Source organism: Schistocerca americana, chromosome 8 (assembly GCF_021461395.2).
Source record: "Schistocerca americana isolate TAMUIC-IGC-003095 chromosome 8, iqSchAmer2.1, whole genome shotgun sequence".
Lineage (NCBI taxonomy): Eukaryota > Metazoa > Arthropoda > Insecta > Orthoptera > Acrididae > Schistocerca > Schistocerca americana.
Window position 1 is genome coordinate 334,435,933 of NC_060126.1, and position 23,919 is coordinate 334,459,851.

The window sequence follows — 23,919 nt, forward strand, 5'->3', positions numbered from 1 at the left end:
TAATGAACTCTATTCTGAAGTAACAATTAACAAATAATTACAATTTCTTAACTGGCCTCAATTTGATATGCGTCTTGCGTCTTGAACCAACAATAACCAACCAACAAAAGATAAGAACAAAGGAAGACAAACGCAGATCATAAAAGGAATTTACAATTATCATAGTCTTTGTATGATACACATCGATATGTCAAATTACATAATAAAATATTCTATAAATAATTAATATTTATCATCGTTTTCACTGTTTTTTCATATGTCGAATAGATAATGTTTATAACTGTTAGAGGCATAATTTCCTCTCGTCGCACTGTAGCTAAAATTTATCTCGTGGATGTTACAGGTTCCAGACTTAAGCTCCTAGAGCCGTGCGGCCACAACGGCCGGCGGAAAAGGTAGAAATTGGAAATTTGGGGTAATGTCTTATGGGACAAAACTGCTCAGCTCATCGCCCTTTAACCTTACGCACTACCTAATCTAACTTAAATTAACTTACACTAAGGACAACACACACACCCGTGCACGAAGGAGGACTCCAAACTCCAACGGGGAGAGCCGTGCAGACTGTGACGCCTCACACCGCGCGGCTACCCCGCGTGGCTGAAAAGTTAGATAAGAATTGCCAGAGGAAGAAGATTACGACCAAAACTTCAACATTAAAGGTGGAAATACGACACACATAGGCAGCGGAAGTGGTTGGTGCAGAAACAGGCGCAATAATGTTCACCATGTTACGTTGGAACTGCCCATCAGTGGCGGCGTAAACAAGGCACCAAATTCAGAGCGCCTGTTGGAGGCAACAGCGGCGGCTGCATGCTAATAGCGGCGTTGCGGACAACCCACTGGCCAGCCAGGCAGCGCGCCTCGCCTTCTCTTGTTGGCGGCTCCGTGCTGCACCTGGACGTGACCAGAAGCCACCTGGAAAGCCATCCCGGCTCGTTTTTCTGCCACGAGTGCGGCGCAGAATAACGTCACGGCGTCCGCGTAAACTGATTACTATTCACGACCGGGGATGTGTTTTTTGTGAGTGCGGAATCCTTTTGTTTAGCCAGCCGCCGGTGCGGCGGCTGAATATGCAACAGGAAACATTTCTCCGGTGTAAACGCGCCATACGAGGCGTTGCCCCGCCCCCACAGCCGGCTTCCGCCCCTGGCGGTCAGGAACTGCCGCCTCCCGTTTCCGTGTCGCCGTGAAATGTCTTTGCTGAAAGGAGGTATTTGACCCAAGCTCTCATTTACGCTTTGCGATCAATACACTTTTAATCGTTCAAGTTTATAGCTGTGAGGGAGGGGACCATTCTTTCATCACCAGCACGAATACTGGATTTATCTGTAGTTGTTATTGGACTGAAGGAAAAAAAAAAGATCCGGTCATATGACATCACGATTCACGCTCTGAGCTTTCCCTATAGATTTAATTATGTATGTAGGAAATTCATCTACAGGTTCTACTAGGTGAATCTGGGAGCATCGTACCGAGCGAGGTGGCGCAGTGGCTAGCACACTGGACTCTCATTCGGGAGGGTGACGGTTCAATCCCACGTCCGGCCATACTGACTTAGGTTTCCCGTGATTTCCCTAAATCGCTCCAGGCAAATGTCAGGATGGTTCCTTTGGAAGGGTACGGCCGACTTCCTTCCCCATTCTTCCCTAATCCGATGAGACCGATGACCTCACTGCCTAGTCTGCTCCCACAAACATCACAACCAATCCGCGAACATCAAAATACGTTACATAATTTTAGCGCATTGACTTAGAAGCTTAAATTCTTACACCGCCTAGGGACCGTAAACAGTAGTGTATGGCAAAAATTTCAAATCGACACCTCTACCCGATACAGACAAAAGTGGTGTTAATAGACCGCGAGAGAGACAGAGAGAGAGAGAGAGAGACAGAGAGAGAGAGAGAGAGACCGAACATCAAATGACAGAAGATATTTGTATGTGACATAAAATACTTATTTGGCAGTCTTTTGTTTACTTCTACAGCGAAACCTTGTTTTCTGCAAAATTTTACGCTTCTATGTCAAAAGGAAGTACCCTATAGGTTCGTTGACACACTTACGTGACACAAATAGTCTTCTCTTTAGATTACGTTGAGTTATAAGCATACACTTTCTAAGCAGCCACGGGACAGTCGTGCTCGCTTCTTGACATCATCAACTAGATACATCTACCCACTCCGAAAACATGGCCTTAACAGACGGAAAGACGGGTAAGCACGAACTGGTCCTAGTAGGGTTCCGCCGGCCTGAGTGGCCGAGCGGTACTAGGCGCTACAGTCTGGAACCGCGTGACCGCTACGGTCGCAGGTTCGGATCCTGCCTCGGGCATGGATGTGTGTGTTGTCCTTAGGTTAGTTAGGTTTAAGTAGTTCTAAGTTCCACGGGACTGATGACCTTAGAAGTTAAGTCCCATAGTGCTCATAGCTATTTGAGCCATTTAGTAGGGTTCCATATTGCCGATTGAGGTGCGGGAGACTAAAGTAACACAGAAAACGACGCCATTGGCTAGGACGTATACTGTTCAGTTGCTTCACGAAGTGATGACTACTCATCACAACATAATAAACTGTAGTTGATCATATTCATTTCGTAACCAAACAAAAATTGGTCATCTTTGTTTAAGATCATATCGTTATTTTGGGAAAGTAAGTGTTCCGAAATTTTGAAAATGAAGTGTATGATGTGATCTTCAGTCCGAATAGTGGTTTGATGCAGCTCTCCATGGTACTCTACGCTGTGCAAGCCTCTTCATCTCTGAATAATTACTTCAACCTAGGCCCTTTGGAACCCGATTACCGAACTCATATCTTGGTCTCCCTCTAAAGTTTTTACTCTCCACACTTTCCTCCAATACTAAATTGGTGATACCTTGACGTCTCAGAATGTGTTCTACCAACCTGTCCCTCCTTTTATTCACTTTATGATACAAATGTCCTTTTTGTTCCAAATTCTGTTAAGTTCCTCCTTATTGGTTACCTGAGCTACACATCTAATCTTCGGCATTCCTCCGTAGCACATTTAAATAGATCCTGTTCTTCTCTTGTGTGAACAGATTGTCGTTAACGTTTCACTTCCATTCAAGATACACTCTGCTGTGTACGAATTTGCACACAGTGGTAAGGAGAGTAGGGCTTCAGAGTGGTGTAGCAACTGTCGTCATAGGGAATCTGGACAGGATCAGAAATAGTTAGCGAACAAGTTAACACAATAAACACAAGATTTATTTAATTTGTAGTGCTCCGGGCATACGAAGACACATTACAAATAAGACAACAATACACAGAGTCCAGCTATTGCAATGACAACGACGATGAGGCTTCCTGAACTATGCACGAACGATGGTGTCGAGCCGCGCGTAGGCGGCGTCTGCGTAGCATCACGTGGCGAAGATGCTATAAGCGCGAACGTACTGCCTGGCTGCCGCCGGACATCGTATTTCGTGGCGGCAGAGGGCGCTCCTTGTACAGAACTACTGGAGGCGTGAAGTGGGCGAGCTCCACTGGGTCTGTCGAATCCTGCACGATGCCTTTCGGCGGCTGACGGAAAACTGCAATTCTAATTTTGGCGCCCGTGGTGTGGTATTAGTACGTGATACCACACATTCCAAACAAATGCCTTCAGAGGAATCTTTCTAACCCTAAGCTATATTCGACGTTAAGAAAGTTTTTCCTCTTCTGAGACGTTTTTCTTGCCATTGCCACCCTACATTTTACATCCTCCCTAGTTCGACCACCACAATTGGTCATTTTACTGCCCAAATACAAAAACCCCTCTACTGCTCTTAGCGTCTAGCTTCCTGATCCAATTCCCTTTGCGTCATCTGATTTAATTCGACTGAATTTCATTACTCTTGTTCCTGTTGACGTTCATCTTACATCCTCCTTCCAAAACACTTTTCATTCCATTCAACTGTTTTTTCAAGTCGTTTGGTGTTCCTAACTGAATTACAATGTCATCTACAAACCTCGAAGTCTTTACTTCTTCTCCCTGAACTTTAATTCGTACTCCAAATATTTATTTGGTTTGCTTCATTATTTACAGAGTGAATAACGTCACGGATAGGCTACAATCCTCTCCCAGCCCCTTCTCAGCCCCTGCTTAGCTTTCATGCCCCTCGACTCATATAACTGCGCAATGGTTTCTTCAGAAGTTGTCTACACTTAATCGCTCCCTGTGTTTTCCCATGCAACCTTCAAAACGTCATAGAATGTAATCCACCTAACACTGTGAAAAGCTTCTTTCTCTAACTCTACTAATGTCATAAACGTACTCGTTTCTTTTCTTAAACTGTCTCCTAAGGGAAGATGTAGGCTCAGCATTGACTCACATGTTCCTATATCCTCAATCTCTGTCTCACTACTAAGCAATGAATCATAGATCTACAATTGTCTCTAGGTCTCTTCCACGTATACAGCCTTGTTTCATGATTCCTAAACGAAGCGTCATTATGTTTAATTTACGCTCTGTGCGGAATTCTACTAGGCAATTTCCTCTTTCATTCGTTTCTAGCAGTCATTTTCACTTACTGTTTTTCATTCTCTTCCTTTTCGTGCATCGAGTTCCTGTCCCACATTATAATTAAATTTGTCTCTTCCTTAATTATAAAAAAAAATTGTTTTACCTCGTTATACCGGAAGATCAAGAAGTCAGTATAAATTTGAAAACTTAATAAACCACGGAATAGTGTAGATAGAGCGGTAAAAATTGACACACACGCTTGGAATGACATGGGGATTTATTAGAACCAAAATGCAGGATTATGCTCCATCCCATATTGCTAGTCGCGTGAAAGATCTCTTACGCGCGTCGTTTTGTGATGATCGTGTGCTCAGCCGCCACTTTCATCATGCTTCGCCTCCCAGGTCCCCAGACAGCAGTCCGTGCGATTATTGGCTTTGGGGTTACCTGAAGTCGCAAGTGTATCGTGAGCGACCGACATCTCTAGGTATGCTGAAAGAGAACATCCGACGTCAATGCCTCACTCCGGACATGCTTTACAGTGCTGTTCACAACATTATTCCTCGACTACAGCTATTGTTGAGGAATGGTTGTGGACATATTGAGCATTTCCTGTAAAGAACATCATCTTTGCTTTGTCTTACTTTGTTATGCTAATTATTGCTATTCTGATCAGATGAAGCGCAATCTGTCGGACATTTTTTGAACTTTTGTATTTTTTGGTTCTAATAAATCCCCATGTCATTCCAGGCATGTGTGTCAACTTGTACCTCTCTATACACATTATTCCGTGATTTATTCAGTGTTCAAATTTATACTGACTTTTTGATCACCCGGTACATCTTTTCCATCTCTAAGTTGGCATATAAACTTATAATAAAGAAGTGGCTGTTGGTTTTGTGTCGGTCTTGGTTGCAATGTTGCATTCACTGTGATGTACATATGAGCTAAAATTCCTATCTTCTTGTTCATTGTTAGACTTACGCATACATTACCAGTAATTGATTCTGTATCTAAAACTCTGTACTAACCTGACAAAATGTCTTATACATCCTGCCACCGAATCTCGATAATTACCACTATATTTAGTTTTAGCCTATCCGTTTAAACTTTTAAATTTTTTAACCTGCTTGTCTTATTAAGGAATCTACTCTTCCGAGTTCCGATCCGTAATGTGCCGGCTTTGTTTCCCCTGATGTTGACATCCTGCGGACTAAATTTCCAAATATGGGACACTTTTATTGCGGAATATTTTACCCAGGAGGATGCCATCATCGTTCAACAACACAAAAGATCTGTGTCCGCTCGGGAAGAACTACAGCTGCCTTTCTTTCAGCCGTTCGTAGTACCAGCGCTTAAAGCCCATCCTTGATGGTCTTAACTGCCAGATCAGTCAATTACTCAGACTTTTGCTACCTGCAACTACTGAAAAGGCTGCTACCCCTCTTGAGGACTCACAAGTACGTCTCTTCTCTCAACAGATGATACTCCACTGTGGTTGCACCTACGGTGCAGCTATCTGTATCACTGAGCCACGCAAGCCACCCTAAGACGGCGTATATTGATCATTTATGGCTTACGCACTATTGGCTCACTATAAATTGTCCATTTTAAGATTTCAGCTGAACTGGAAGATTAATTTGCTGATGTCACTGTTCCATCTTCCCCCATACCTTTATGAACAATGAATGTAGTGTCGTGAGGCAGATTTACAATTTTACTTCGGTGCGACATTTTTGAATGTTATTACCTTTATCCGTCGTCACTATACTGACAGACTTGATGCTCTCCTCCACGAGTCTGCTAACTTCGTGATATCAGAGTAACACTTAACTCGACGGCTTCGATTGTCTGCTAGACATAATCCAATCTCCGCCTTCATGTACAGTATGTGCAATTTGCGTCTCCATCTAGTAGCATGCTGATTGAACATTTTACTTCTGCTAGTCATGGTCCTAGCCAACGGCCTTGCCGCAGTGGTAACACTGGTTCCAGTCAGATCACTGAGGTTAAGCGCTGTCGGGATAGGCTAGCACTTGGACGGGTACCATCCGGTCGGCCGAGCGCTGTTGGCAACCGTTGTGCACTCGGCCCTTGTGAGGCAAAATGAGGAGCTACTTGACTGAGAAGTAGCGGCTCCGGTCTCGTAAACTGACATACGGCCGGGAGAGCGGTGTGCTGACCACATGCTCCTCCTCATCCACATCCAGTGACTCTTGTGGGCTGAGGTCATCAGTCGCCTAGACTGAGAACTACTTAAACCTAACTAACCTAAGGACATCACACACATCCATGTCTGAGGCAGGATTCGAACATGTGACCGCAGCAGCAGCGCGTTTCCGGACCGAAGCGCCTAGAATCGCTCGGTCACAACGGCCGGCTGGGAAATGAGAGCTCGCATGGAAGGATATGGGTGTTCGTTTTTTTGTAAGTATTTGCACTGACTACCATCGAATGCTCTAGGAATCGTCGTCGTATCTAAAGGTCAGGGTCGCCAATTATGGAGGGACTTCCATCTGGGTGATGAACGGACTGAAAAGGTCTGCCATGTCTCTCTCTGTCTCTCTCTTCCTGCATATCTGGCAAGAAAAAGATGACACACTAATGTGACTGGGCAGTGTACAATGTTGTTACTTAGCACTGTGACTGCGTCCTCCTATACTTAACAATTTCCATTCAATGAATAATCCTTGAAGTTGTAGAAAAGTACAAAACTTCAACAAACTTTGCTTCTTTGTTTTATTTCGGTGGGGTTCTAGAAATATTATTAGATGGGGTTAGCACTCCTGCCTCGTCCAAGGGAAGCAGGGAATCAGTCAAACAAGATGGCAGCATCCCTGCAGGTTTCCTCCAAAATGGAGTAGCGGTCATTTGATTTGTTAGCTGAAGGGTTGAAAAAAATCGAATTTCAGCGTTGGATGGCAGTTCAATGTGGCGAAAGTCGTTCAAATCGAGCAAAAGTGCACCATTGGGCAGGCAAGTTCAAACGCTGTGTAACAAGTGTCCATTATTCGCCATGCCCAGGACGCCCTGTCTGTGCAGCCACAGAGATCAACACTCCGACACTCCGAGAGTTGATGAGGTGATACGGGAAAACAGGCATATAAGGGAGGGTGTTATTGCAGCAAAGATGAATATTAGTGTTTTTTCAGTCCGTCATATTGTTCATGACGTGTTAATATTCAAGAAAGTATGTAGGAGGAAGGTTGATGCGTGAGATGGGTTGATGTGGGAAATGGTTTGATATCAGAAATCGGAGAGGTGCATGGATGTGTGCAGGGAGAACTGAAGTTCGTCTTCTTGCCCCATCCTCCGTCTTCCTGGTACTGTCATATTTATAACCCACTGCAAGAATCTCTTAGTGGCTCAAAGTTCATTCATATTGAGGAAGTCCAGGCGACAGTGCATAACTGTTTAAGCAGACGCCCCTAAGAATTCTTTCCGCGTGGAACTGAGAATATTTCCACCACTTGAAGGGGATTACGTTCAGAAAGAAGTAAATAATGTATTCCAGGCCCGTAATAGATTATTTAAAAATCAATAATACGGATTTTTATTGAATGAGGCGTGTATAAAACCAACGTAAGTCTGCGGGTAAAGTGCGTTAACAGAAGGAGGATAGGTGGACACATGCCAAGAGGACTAGTATGTGAATTAGTGCAAAAATATCAAAATTTTTTTTTGCCTTAAACAGTTTTTTGAACAAAAGAATTTACCTTCGCGGAAAATGTACCGAATAAGGCCCCAAAATCAGAGGAATTGACGACACCTCTATGTCACGCTTACAACTTCGTTAAAAACAAAATTTGGATCTGACGGTTTTTTTCTATGGCTATTTATTCTCTAATGCCTTAGTGACACAAGACTATTAGAAAAGTAACTAAGTGGCAGGATTCAAAAACCAAATGAGAGTTTTTACAAGTGTAGACGGGAACGGATACTAATATTTGTTGTGTGGGACAAAATTCTTTGAAAATAAGTGTTTTGGATTCTTTGCAATATTTTGTTTAAGATTATGAAACTGATCGAAGTGTCTGGTGCGTTAAATATGTGAAGAACTTTAATTGGCATATACCGCAGAAGACTCTCCGCAGCAGCCACCAAAGAAGCAAAAATAACAAGAACAAGTCTTAAAAGGGAAAAGGAGGGAAAACAACACCAGAAACAGCTGTCCACATCGAGGTATATCAACAACACCTGTCGGCAGCTGAAGGTTTCAGTTAGTCATCATTTATTCCAGGGAAAAGCTGCTCGGTCATCAACAGTATTCTGTTATTTCGAGAACAGTTACTGTCTTCACAGATTTATATTCGTTTGCGATACATTAGTGCAATGCAGGATAGGTGGAGAAACATACTTGACAACCTACCGAGCTGTACCCTTCCACCCGCTACAGATGCGCCACCGCACTATTTGTCCCAGTGTCCTACTTTATATATTTTGACGACGTGATTTCTTCAAGGGTTTGATTTTTCACTACGAACGTTGGTGGCGTCTTGATGCGCTAATGTGACGCTGTTCTCACCTGAAGATGTTTTAATGTAGCGAAACCTGTTGTGACAGTGATGACGTCAACAGTTGCAGCAGTCTTGCTGTTCATTTTACTTAGATTCATTACGTAGAGAAACAAGTTTTAGCTTTAACGTGAATTTCCTGACATTTTACTTAATTGGTGTTGTGGTACACAGTGATTAAAAACTGTTAAAGGGTTGAAATTTTGTATACTGTCTTAAAATACCTAGCTACAAAAGTAGACTCTTCTTATGACTAAAATTTGAAAACTGAAGACATTTTAAAGATGAACTGTTAGAGAATTATTGAAATTTTTGATAATCGTTATTAAAAAATTTTGAAACATAATTTACGACAGCAACATCTTTTCAAAAGTATACTTGAAGAAAAAATACTTTCTTTTATTTTAAGGTTGCCTAAGCGTAGATGTGTTGTACATAAATAATTAAAGGGCTTATTTTCACTTGCAACACAAAACACAATTCAGAAAAAAGGGAGGAACCAAAAGCTATGGTTCATACAGCAAATTGCTCTCGAAATATAATGTTAAATGGTGGTAGGCATTACGTGGACTGCCAGCTTTTATTATTTGAGCTACACATTTATAAAAATGAAATTTTTTTCATTATTTCATCCTTTGTTCAAGAACCAGTCCCTAAATGGTGAGGATGGCAGATCATTTGAAACACTGACGTCATGAACTAAAAAGTTCGCAGAGATATCGTAATGAGTAATGTTGTCACTGCACTGACATGTCGCTTGAAATGTTTCAAAAGCTTAATACGGCAACCGCTCCTCTGGCCGAGCACATGTGTCGGCTTCCGCGCACCTGTTTGGGCTGCGTGTCGCTTTATCCGCGCGTCGAAGGCCGTGCCGCGCTAAGAGGAGGCAGAGAGCGAAACTCGAAATCAATAGCGCACGCCGGGGTCGGCCACCGCAGAAGCGGGACCGCCGGCGTCGCGTCCGAGGGATGAAAGGGCGCTGCTGGCGGCGGCTGCGGCGCAATTAAGCCCTTTGCGGACGCTGCAAGGGCTCGCGCCCTTTACCACAGTCCGTCAGGTCTCCGCTCTCCGGAAATTGGTCTCATTACCGAATCCTGGCAGAAAAACGCAAAAAGCCCGGCCGGCGCACGCACGACCACTGCTTAATTCACTTAATACTCGGGCGCGCATCGCCGTGTTACGACCTCTACGCCGCCTCCAAAGATCCCGGTAATTGGACTGCTCGTTCAGTCAATTACTTTAGTGGTAATCAATGATTTACGGAGGAGGATCTGCCGGTGACAAAGTGGTATCCGAGCCGAGCAGTGCTACGTTGTCGTTCCCAGATCCAGATTTATATCAGGCGGCTCTCTCCGTGTCCCAATAACCTCGTTTCCTCTCTAACTTCAACTGGGAGCGGAGATTATGCCCTTTGCTTAATAAGCGGCCAGCACACATGCCACCATTTCTGCTGCTAAAATGCTGCTTACCTATATACCTACGTAGGATTCCGCTGGCGGTGACAAGATGATCAAAGAATTTTCAGGGTGTTGTATCGCGTCATTGTATAAAACATAAAATACTTTAATATAAAATGGAAGACCGTCGTTTCGGTCGTACTATTACGGCCTTTCTCAGGACAAGAATGGTCATTCTAGAAGGAAGGAGCCCCAATTTATTGCAAACTGTCAGCCTCAGTACGTCATATTCCTGGAACTTTATTGGTCCCAGATTTCAATAACCTAAACATGAAATGCTCTTGAAGCATCCGGATTGTCGATGATTGGCTCCTGTCTGCAGATCAGCTCTTGATTCCTAATGGTCATTGTTGTCATTCTGGTGTGCGCTGAAGTACAATAGGAGATTGTATATAGCTATTGGCCGGCCGGAGTGGCCGAGCGGTTCTAGGCACTACAGTCTGGAACTGCGCGACCGCTACGGTCGCAGGTCCGAATCATGCCTCGGGCATGGATGTGTGTGATGTTAGGTTAGTTAGGTTTAAGTAGTTCTAAGTTCTAGGGGACTAATGACCTCAGAAGTTAAGTCCCATAGTGCTCAGAGCCATATAGCTACTTATGCTGTCGTGTCCTTTTGGAATGAGGCTTTAGTCCCGCGACTATTTGCGTCCCGTCGGACTGGTGTAGCTGGCAACCACGAGGCCGGAATATTGTAACCGTCCTCTCTGATAATGTTGTCAAGCTGGTTAATAATTTCAGCGGCCTCTTGTATTTTGCGTAGACACTTGCACGACCATATTCCTGAAAAATCATAGCTTGTCTACAGTCACGGTCGTTTTCCGTTATCGCTGCTTTACTCATGCTGTTCTGCTGCCCTTAGCGCTCATGTTCTGCTACTTGTGTCCCGATTGATCTCCCTGTCTCCCCTTTGTAGGCAGCAAAGTAGGTCACAGACTCCTGCAATATTCGGGCTGTTCACCGCATCCAGTTAGTGTATGTCAGCGCACGGTAGAAAGAAAGTACACCCACGAAAAATCAAGAACTGATTTGCAGACACGCTCCAACTATCGACAGACCGTATAATCCACGAATAGCTTCTGTAAATTCGAATCCCTTCCGTTGAGATGTATTTCCACACCACCACATCTTGTCACATAAAACACTGATTTGAGTTATGAAAGAGGCCAAGAGCCATTTATTTGTCAGTGTATATTATTTCACTACGCATTGTAATGATGTATTTTGACGGTTTACAAGGAGAAATGAATCCAGCGCCACTGACGCGTCTAAGAAACTATAGACTAATTCTGCGAACATGTAAAAACATCGATATTAAAGACTGACTCTGAAAACATTTGAATTTGAGAAAAAAACGAGAGCGCAACCCATGGTCCACTGCTGGACGATATCACTCTCTTTTTATTTCCTGTGTGATACGGACGCCCCATTACATATGCGTCATTATCAGATTTGTAATTTGTTAAAACTTGCAGAGATAAACTGTCATTTTGTTGCATGTGGGACTAGTATGTATGAGAAACGCAGAGTGGTTAATGAATGGAAATTTCTACGTGATTTCTTCAAACTCAGTTTTAAACTTACATCAGACCGTCATTACTAGCCTATTAAATTTTAGGGTCGATAGTGTTATAGAAATGTGACGTTTTGCCACCGATAGTTTGAAGAGGTTGGCACAGGAGAGGAATTTGTGGCGGGGCGAATGAAACCAGTCAGTAGACTGCTGACCCAATAAAAAAAAAAAGAAGAAGTTTTCAATAGATCGGGCACCCTTCCTCCTGAATAACCTTTTCCTGCCCTGAGGAAGACAGTTCTAATAGGGTGGAAACGTCGGCTTTGTAGTTTAAAATGTTTTACACTTTAATCCAGTAAGACGGTACGACACCCAGAAGAATTATTTGGTTTACCTACTTTCGTTATATAATTGTTAGCACTTAAAACTGAGATTACCGGACATAATATCATTCATCACAGTAAAAGAGTACACCAGTGGTTTTGGAGTGCTGGGCAGGGTGTAGAACTGGTTATGTCGCGCTCATGTGACCGAACACTGCATGCGTAAGTGAGGAAACCGAATTGCTTGATTACTGTCTCAGGTCTGCAGCTCTATGGGTGATATCCTGTTAGTAACGACGTGGTGAGATGGCGAGATTCGTTGAAAGTATGATAGCAATGATTTATGCAGCTGTCAGTTTTCCATGTTCTTCCAATGACGTGGCAACGTTCTAATCACACCCGCGATCCTGCCGTTGTCCCGACTGCCGCTGGCACCAGCCTCCACCACGTCCAGCTGGGGTTGGGGTTTCAGTACTCGAAATGATAAAGAGAGACAAGGGAAACATACAGCCCCAAGAAAATCAGACAGATCCGATGAATTGTTGCATATATTGTCCCAGAAGGACACGTTAACGAAGAGGTAGCCTTTTGCAATCCTATAACGATTACTACATACAAATTAAGCTACGAAACTGTAAGAGAACTAGAATTGCTGCAGGTCAAAACAGTCGAACAGCAAAAAATCACTGTCACCTTTTTGAATAGTTTAAACCCAAATTACGTGACGATAACCCGAGAGATACTTGGAGTGCCAATACTCATGAGAATCGAGGAGGTCGGCCCAGGCAGGGGTGGTTTACATTGGTGTTCCCGAAACATGATACGATGACTGATCCCACTTTTCGATTCATACGCTATTGCTTCGCGTCGGAGTTATTACCGATTAGTCCACGGAAACTGATTGGCGAGTCGCGAGTCGCGTGATCAGTGGCCACCATTGATGCAAGAAGCATCCACAGTCGCGCATAATGGCGGCAACTCACTATCTGATGGTGGTCACGAACCAGCTCCAACTGAGAACTGACTTCAGCTGGGGCCATCGATGGCTTTTGTCAATTCTTTTCTAGAACGAAGACCCAACGACACAGTATGCCTTCACTGGCAAGCAGAGGAGCCCCGTCACCAACCTTAAAGGTTTATCTGTTGCGAATTTGTTCCGGCCCGAGAAGACAGTGACTGAGGCCAACAGGTTGGGGTTCTTGTTATAGCGGATCTTCCACGAAGACGGGGCATAGAAATTGGCCCCTCCGCTGCTTGTAAAGGACTGAAAATCAAACTAACGGCTTCCAGAAATGGGGCGTATCGGACAAATTAACCAGGAGTCAGGTAATTATAATCTCTTCGTGAGTCGGGAATACTGTGGTTAGGAAAGCCTGCAGAAGTTCCTAATTGCCGAGGAAAAATCATTTGATGTGAATTAACTGGCATTTACTTAAATCGACTTTTATACCACTTTTATGATTAGCCTGTGACCTACCTCAACTGACTCTCCAATTAAAAGTATTGATTAAATTTTATCTGGGCATTCTCCCTTAGGGCTGGAACAGCTGATAGCGTGCTTCCACATGCTCTGTTGCTAGGTAACCCAATACATCACTGCGACAAGGTCACAGTTTGTAGTAGCTGATATCAAGCTGTTTAGTGAAATCGAAGAGATATCTGGCGATCCCTCTGCTTATCTTTACTGCGGAGTGAATATAATTAATGTTCCAGTTTCAGAACGCTGTAAAATCACAATCGCTGCTCAGAACAAAGGCAAAATTTGAACAGAACATTACAGAAGAAGAGGAAAACATTACAAAAAGTACGAAAATTATCCCACTAGATGCCACTGTGACGTAACGCAAATTGGTTCAGCTACAGATGAGCGATTTCGACTATGGTGCGAGCGGCTTATTAACTCGTTAACGCCCAATTTATTTTTCGTTACCATATAGTCTGCATTTTTGGTAAACTGTGTCCTGGCAAGCAAATTTAGAGAAATTGGAAGAAATATTGTTCACTTGTTGCCTAAATGTGATATTTTTGGCCGTCCTCATTCGAGGACTTTGGGTGCTTGGCAGTTGTTTTCTCACTTCACTGCCTACTAGGAAAAATTACAAGGTATAAATAAATTACTAAACCCAAACAACAATTCCGAACTATTATTTAATTTACAAAAAGTAAAATTTATGAAAGTTTTAACCTAAAAGTTCTGCAAAACTCAAAAATTCGGTAAGGCCTGATACAATATTTGGGGAAACATTCCATACAGAGCGTAACATTGCACTTTCCACAATATGTTCTCATACTCGCATCGTCTTTGATTCCCAGGTTTCTGGATGATATGCACCTTCTGGTCATACCATTTTGTAAGAGGTCCGAGGAGATGTAATTTCGATGTATTGCTCATGCGCTGCCTGCGATATGCAAGGAATTTGAGAATCTCTGACCAGAGAGCAGTGTTGACTGCAGTAGGAACTGCGTAGCTGAAGCAGTAGGTTGTTGCTAGTCTGCTGTCTGCTCTAGTCTGCTCTGGTGTATCGTGTTGGGTGGCCGGTCGCGGTGCAGCGATGTCGGAGCCTGAGTATTATTGCATAAGGTAAAAAGCAGCCTCGCGCATATCTAGTAATGTTATGTGAACTCCGATGTAAATGTTTTAAAAATGTCATAATAATAATCTTTGTGATATAAAGTTTTTTTTATAAGCATTCATTTAAATTTAAAGAATTTACTAATTTCTCCAATCCATGATCATTCCGATTGTTGCAAAAGAAAAATCAGTTGCTTCCTTTCATAAATGACAAATCTATCGGCCAGCATTGCACAGAGCTGTGCCGGAAAGAGGTTATTGTAAGAGCAGATAGTTGGCGACTTTATTGAGGTAAGAATTTTTGCTTTTTTTATTCGGAATTATCTTGCAGGGCCATGACGCAGCACTGCTGTCTTCCAAAATTTACCAGGTTACTGAATTTATTTTTTATTACGAGGTTTAGGAATTTTTCTGTTTCGAGCTTACATTAAATGGGAAACAAATTTTGTGTGGAGGTTAAATGTGAATGAATTTCTGTAGGGAGGTTATAAATGGGAACCAATTTTGTTCTGAGGTTACACTGAAATTAGAATCATTATCCAAATAATATTTATTTTATTTTGTGGGGAGTTACGCTAAAATTAGAATCATATTCATATTATTCATTATTATTATTTAATACAAATTTTGCGTGGGGAGCTTACACTTGGCGACAATCGGCCAGGATCGTATTTCTTTGTGAATCTCTGAGAAGCAGTCATATATCTGCTCTTATTTAATTAAATGTAGTTTGCATCTGGCGCAACGCATTTACTAATTTGTCACTCCTTCTTTCACAGATCATCGGCAATTTATTGCCCTTTGTTGTAACTGTATTTGCTCCGCTTTTCCTTTGTCTTTGTTTCTTTTTGTGCTTAACTTTGATTTCTAAAAAATGCCGCGAGAAACTGTTGACAGTACATCATAATGTGTAATGAGTGAGATAGCCGACTCGAATAATTTGACCGATAATACTTGCGACACTCTGTGTAACAATGATAATCCTCCATTTACAGACAATCAGTGCGTACCGACCACTAATGATGATTTTTATGCTAATGATGAGCAAACAAATTCAATTGTGTCCTCTGTTAATTTAACGACAATTGATGACGCAGCAAGAGCCGGCCCGGAGTGGCCGAGCGGTTAAAGGCGCTACAGTCTGGAACCGCACGACCGCTACGGTCACAGGTTCGAATCCTGCCTCGGGCATGGATGTGTGTGATGTCCTTAGGTTAGTTAGGTTTAAGTAGTTCTAAGTTCTAGGGGACTTATGACCACAGCAGTTGAGTCCCATAGTGCTCAGAGCCATTTTGAACCAAGACGCGGCACGTTCTCATACAATGAACGCTGCCCGGTTTGACACGCTTAATTTGCAAAATTTACGTAGTGAACAGATAATTGTTTCTAACGAAGGTGAACAATATTCATAAAACACGTCAGATTTATTTGATTCCGGTGTAGTGACCAACAGTGCACATCCGATTGGCAAACCTTTTTGTAAATCAGAGAATGACCTAATGGTTACACAAAACGCGACAAAAGCAGATACACCATCACACAGCACAGAGAATACAGTAGCTAATTTGGGCATGGATCGAGTTATAGCATTAATGCTACAACTTAATGAAAATCTCAAACAACAAATTAATGAAAATAATGAAAATCTCAAATTAATGAAAGTAATGAAAATGTCAAACAACTAAATGAAAAACTTGACTGCAATTCCAAACAGTCGAATGAAGAACATGACAACAATTTCAAACAGCTTAGTGAACAGATTACAGCCGTTGCCGTGCAATGTCGTGATACTAAAGAACAATTACGTGAGGAAATTAAGGCTTGTGCTAGGAACAGTAGTGAAGAAATTAGATCTGTTGCACAAGTATTAAATAATACACATGCAGCCACAACTAAATTACTTAGAGAGGTAATTAGTGCAGTCGCTAAACAATGCTCTCAAAACGCAATGCAGTTACGCGACGAGTTTAAATTAATGTCAGCAGAACTTTCACGCACACTGGATGCGAAAGTAGACGCGAAATTTGACCAACAAAACAGCCAAATGGACGAACGTTTTAAACACCACCTACAAAACAGTGTAATGCGTTACCGTAAATTTATACAGGAACAGAATAAAGTAAAGCAACAAGTCATGGAAACAATTACTGCTCAGAGACAGGAAGATAAGCGTAAATTGTTTACGAAAGCAAAACCATATATAGACAACAATATTGCTACAGTATCAGACGAAATTAATGCTATCAAACAGTTGAACACCGAATTGCATGATGAAATCTCTGATCTTAAAACAAAAACATACACACACACAGTAGACTTTCAGACTGTGACCGACAGACTTGAACAATTAGAACTAATACAGGATCACGATGCCATCAAAGCAGACGTTAAGAAATTAAACAAAACCACACGTAATATACAAGAACAAATTAATGCTTGCGATACTATAAACGATAATCACATAAAAGCACTGACTGAAAAATATGATGAATTGGCCAGTCGTATTGACGTTATGGAAAGTAATAATGACACCAAATCAGACGATACGTCACCAGTTTCGTTTAATCAAACACCCGAATTCCAAAATTTACAGCAGACGATCAGTGAGATAGGTTGGTCTAATAATGCATTACGTAGAAAATTGTTATCTTTACAGCACGAAGTGACGGAGATGAAAAATATTTCAGGCTTTAACACATCGCAGCATGCGCCACTTTCCGAACATTTGTCAGACTCACACAGCCAGTATAATTTAGGTAATTTACAGAGAGTACGTGAGTTAGATTCCGAACAGTCACAGACAAATAGATTCTCATACAATCCTGAACCTGTTCAGACATACAGAGACGATAATTTTGATTACAATCATTTTCTATCCGTGAGAAAATTTAAAGTATTTAAAAATGACAGAACACAGATTCACCCATTGGATTGGATACAACAATTTAGCTTTGCTTTTACACCGGCTTGGCCCGTAACACATAAACTTGAATTTATTTGCAGTTTTTTGGAATGCAAACTGGCGACTCGTATGAGACCGATCGCGAGACAATGCTATTCGGTAGAAGAATTTCAGAATGCTCTTCTGTCAGCGTATTGGTCGAAGACGACACAACGCGGAATCAAGGATCAATTAATTAGTTTACCAAATTATGAGAACTCAAATTTTTCCATTGTCACGCAATTTTTTGAACACATGGTCCAACAAAACCAGTACTTAAGTGAGCCATACAGTGAATCAGCACTTATCCAATTATGTATTTCTAAATTACCACGATCATTAAGAGTATCACTTTTAAAAGGTCAGCAGAAAGAAAATATTTCGGCATTCAGAGATCTGTTACAGCTGTTGGAAGTTCAGCAATCAGATTATTCCTTCATAAACAAACATTTTTCATATTATAACCAAGGTCAACAAGCATACAGCGATTACGATCAGCCACGCTATTTCAATACCAAAGGTAATAGACGCTTCAGGAACGACAACCACCAGAACTTTAATAACAGACAAAATTTTAATTATCAGTATCGTCAAAATTATCAGCAACAGGAACCACATATTGGTAACAGTAGAGGTTTCTCCCAACAACAGCAACAAAACCAACCGGTTAGCATACCTAACCAACAACGCAGGCTGCAAGGTCAACCAAGCTTTAATGTTTCGCCACCTACACGTATAGCGTCGGCTCCGCCAAATAGTAACGCACAGCAACAAGGAAATCAGTACGTACAGAAAACACACCATTTTTAACTCATATCGCAATACACCATATAGAAATGACTATTATGACAGACGTAAAAGTAATGAGCAGAACTTTCAGCGTACGTTTAATAATAGTCGGTCTTACCAGCAGCAAAATCATCCGCAACAACAGATTATTATGAATGAACCAGACAGTCGGTATCATCCCGAACGTAATACGTCAGGACGAAATAACAGAACAGTTCAAGTAGTCGAAATGCCACAGCGTCCTCCCGCAAATAATAGCACGTCAGGTAGAATTTGACTAGATACAGTACAGGTTGCATCTTCCAGCAAAGCAAGCAATACTTTTGACACGCAGAATCTTGTTCACGAAAATGTTATTTTGACAACATCCGACACACTCTTTTCCAGGAAAGACCAGTTATTCAAAAAACCATTTCCCACCCTGTCATTGAGGTAAAGATTGGATCATCCAAATTATCAGCAGTAATCGATTCGGGATCACCTATGTCAGTTATAAATGAGGAAACTTTCAACGAATGTAACAAAGAGAATACCTATCCTACGTTACCACTAGGCAAAACTTAAGTAAAAGGAGCAGCATCTGGTAAAAGAGTAGATGTAAAATTACAGTCACAATTATCATTTTGTATTGCAGGTCATACGTTCCACTCAAATTTTTGGATTGTTCCGTTATTGACAACAGACGTTATTTTAGGTACGAATTTTCTGGTACAACACGACGCAATTATTGACTTTCAAAACTCCTATTTAATGTTAAAGGATGAAAATGTACAACTGACTTTAGAATTTCAGCACTCTTTATCTGAGGAAGAACAAACAACTAATCGTACAGAGGTCATTTCCGCATCATGTAACATAGACTGTCATTCCACATTGTTCACAGATACTTACGTACACAACTATAATACTCCAGACGAAGCCGACTATGACGTTATACAGATGATTTCTGATAAAATTAAACAGAGCACTGAAAATACAGACGACGAACGCACGCAACTACGCAAAATCCTTTTACAGCAAGCTCCAGTTATTGACAATGTCCCTGGTACTATGTCCGGTTTTATGTATGAATTTCAAGTTAAACAGCACGACATATTCAAAGCCAAACATTATCCCATTCCGTGTATTCACAGAGAACAAGTTAAGAAAGAATTGCAAGCTATGCTTGGCCAAGGAATTATTGAACCGGCAGTTAGTCCGTACATAAACCCGCTCCATATTAAGAAAAAGGATGGTTCACTTCGTCTCGTATTTGATTCGCGTCACATTAATGACATTATTATTAATGAAACAGATCGCCCACAGACACTAGAAGAACTTCTACAGAAATTTCATGGTACTGCTATTTATTCTACATTAGATTTGAAACCTGGATTTTGGCAAATTCAGCTCCATCCGAATTGCAGAAAGTACACAGCTTTCCTCTGTTTTGGTGTCTGTTATCAATTTTGTAAATTACCGTTCGGTTTAACAATTTCTTCAGCAGCATTTATTCGCGGTTTGAATACTATACTTCCGACAGAATGAAAAGACAGAATCACAACGTACGTAGACGGCATTCTTATTGCAGAAGCTAACTGGTCTGAACACAATCTGATTCTTGAACAACTGTTACGATCTTTTCATCCACAAGGGCTCACAGTTAATCCCAGTAAATCGCACTTTGGCAAAACTTCTATAAAATTTCTTGGACATGTAATTTCAGCAGAAGGCATTGCGCCTGACCCGGAAAAACTTCATATTTTACGTGACATTACTGTTCCTACGACGAAGAAACAACTACGCAGCTTTTTGGGTTTAATTAACTTTTTTCGTAAATTTATTCATTACTCTGCTTTAGACACCCCTAGATCACGTCAGTTGACGTTTAAAAACACTATTTGGTCCTGGGATAGCGAAGCACATTCTGAATTTGTCAATTTGAAACAAGCTTTATTGAATGCACCACTTTTATCACATCCAGATCTTACTAGAAATTTTTCCATTGCCACCGACAGTTCTAACACCGCTTTAGACGTACACATTTTTCAGGAAATTGAAGAAGATGGTTCTACAGTAATTAAAAACATCGCCTTTGCGAGTCGCATTCTGTCACCTACTGGACGCAATTATTCTGTTACAGAACTTGAAACACTATGTGTTGTATGGGCATTTACGAGATTTAGGCATTTTCTTTATGGAAGACACACTACCGTTTAAACAGATCATAGAGCTATACAGTTTTTACTTTCCGCAAAATTTACACACGACAGGTTAAGCAGATGGAAACTTTATTTACAGGAATTTAATTTTACAATTGTTCGCTTTCCCGGTACACAAAATATTGTAGCAGACGCACTATCCCGTTCTCTCAGCAACAATCAGCAAGACATCGCAACCGACTTCTGCAAAGCAAATTTCAGCGTCATGTACATTCAACAAGTTGCATTTGAAAATTTCATTTCCTCGTCATTACGAGACATAGCACAAGAGCAGAGTAAAGACAACGTATGGAAAGAAATTAAACACCTTTGGCAAGATAGGAATAATGTTACCATTAGAAACCATTACACTGTGCGCAATAACATTCTGTTTCGCCGCTCACACCCTGACAGCAACAACTGGTTACTATGTATTCCTGACGAGCTTGTTAACAAATTAATATGGTACACTCATTTAAGTTACGCACATTACGGAGCCAGAAAATGTTTTCTTATACTGAGACAGAACTGTTATTTTACCAATATGGAGAAACGTATTCGACGCGTTTCAGCGTCATGTAAAATCCGCCAGAAAGCTAACACAAAAAAATGGCTCTGAGCACTATGGGACTCAACATCTGTGGTCATCAGTCCCCTAGAACTTAGAACTACTTAAACCTAACTAACCTAAGGACATCACACAACACCCAGCCATCACGAGGCAGAGAAAATCCCTGACCCCGCCGGGAATCGAACCCGGGAACCCGAGCGTGGGAAGCGAGAACGCTACCGCACGACCACGAGATGCGGGCAAAGCTAACACAGATACGACTTCACATATTCCTCCATTACATACCATTGTACCTCTTAAATTGAGACACATGGCCACTGAAGACATTTTTGGTCCGCTTCCCAGAACTAATAGAGGTTTTTGCTTCATCTTTGTCGCTGTTGAACTCACTTCGAAATTTGTTACCTTCACTCCGTTACGCAAAGCTACTGCTAAATCTGTTTCGAATGCATTTGTAAAACATTTTTATTCCATGTAGGGCATGTATTAAAAGTAATTTCCGACCATGAATCACAGTTTCGATCTGATATATGGACACGTATGTTACGAGCTAGAAACATTTCTCCGGTCTATATATCCAGGTACCATTTTTCTTCGAACCCTTGTGAACGACTAATGAAAGAAATTGGTAAACTGTGTAGAATATACTGCCATAAAAGACATATTGATTGGGACACACACATACTCTCATTCCAGTATGTAATTAATTCCATACCAAATGAATCTAGTATGCTATCTCCGACTGTTATACTGAAAAATGTGTAAGGGCAATCACCATGTCTCCAATATTAAACCCTTTATTGAATGAACACACTTTATGATTTATCACACTGTAATGCCTTTACCTGATTTTTATATGACTACTTATGCAATTATATTTATATGAATACTTACTGATGATTATTATATATCTTCTTGGCAAGTGCCCGGCAAGGTAAGGTTAGCAGGTCGCTTTTCTTGTCGTTACACATCAGACGGTGCACATTTTTCCAGATAAACTTACATATTTTATGACCACTTAAGCAATTATATTTATGTGACTACTTACTAATGATTATCATATTTTTTCTTGGCAAATGCCCGGCAAGGTAAAGTTAGCAGGTCGCTTTTCTTGTCGTTGCACATAAGACCGTGCATATTTTTCCAGATAAACTTACATATTTTATGACCAATTATGCAATTCTATCTGGTGACATAGTAATTTTATCAAATTCTTTCTCCATTTAAGTCTTCAACTCTCGCCTCTATCAACTACACAACATGCAAGCTGAACACAAAGAAAGTCATTTCTTGTCGTTATGTATCAGACGGTGCACATGTTCCATTTTTCGTGTATGTGTGATTGTTTTCCTGTTTTGTTTGTATGCACTACGAAATCTTTAAGATATAACAAACACCAGTTGACTTTGACATTTTACCTTATGATAGCTCAACATCGTGACTATTTTACATTTATTTTGCTACTACATTATGATACTCTGTGTACATTTTTGCACCTGAACACTATGTTTTCGACATAATACGTTTTCTGTCATGCTATGCTGTATGCTTAATTATATCACTAGAAACTAGTTTTTATATAATGGGTATATGATTTAAATGCAAGATATTAATCCTTATTCATCATTTTCAGAAAGCAATAACATGTAAAAGAAATAAATTAAACAAACCACAGTGGATTACTATGTAATGGGAATTTCACCTTCAGAATGAACGAAAGAACATGCAATACCTCGTCATGAAGAGTAAATGGATCTGAATTAATAAGCGTTAACAAGAATATGCCATACACACCGTATGATAGCAGTCTTAACTAATTATTTTTCTTTCAGAATACGAGGCGATTGATGCAGGCTGTCAGACAGAACTACACATCTTAGTTTTAGTGATGAAATATGCTAGAAATAAGAAACTCTATGCTATGAATAGTTGTATGAAGTAAATGGTGATATGAATAATGAAGTGTCTTTTTTGCAGATGATAATGAATGGTGATGAATAGTTATATGAAGAATATGCTAATATGAATAATGAAGTTTTTCTTTGCAGATGAAGTTTATATATTTACTGTTAGTTACGAAATGATATGTAGTTATTTAAGTATTTGTTACAGTTCGTTTTGACAGTATGTCTTATGTCGCATGGTATAATGACAATGTTTTGGAAAGGACAGCTAGAGTACATACGTATTGAGTACACCTTTCATTACCTGTTAATTCGAAGTTCACTACTTTTCAGCATAATATGTGTTTCTTCTTTCAGATTAATAATCCATTTTGTACTTTTCCAGGAGAAGCTATTCATGAAATTAATGTGCTATAGGCAGTTAGTCATTAAACCTGTTCTAGTGCTTGCATTTTTTTTTACCCATTTGTGTGTGTCATTCATGAATGGGATCACATATACTCTACTTGTTTCATAACCTTGCTACAGCTTACTCATGATGAATGCCGTTACCTATCCTCATTTGCAGCAATAAGTCAAAATCAAATATTGTTATGCCCCAGCAATTAATTATCGATCCCAACGCAATGCATTGCTAGCACAAAAAAAAAAAAAGAAAAAGAAAATTAGTCCCAGCTATTACCAGTATACAACCAAA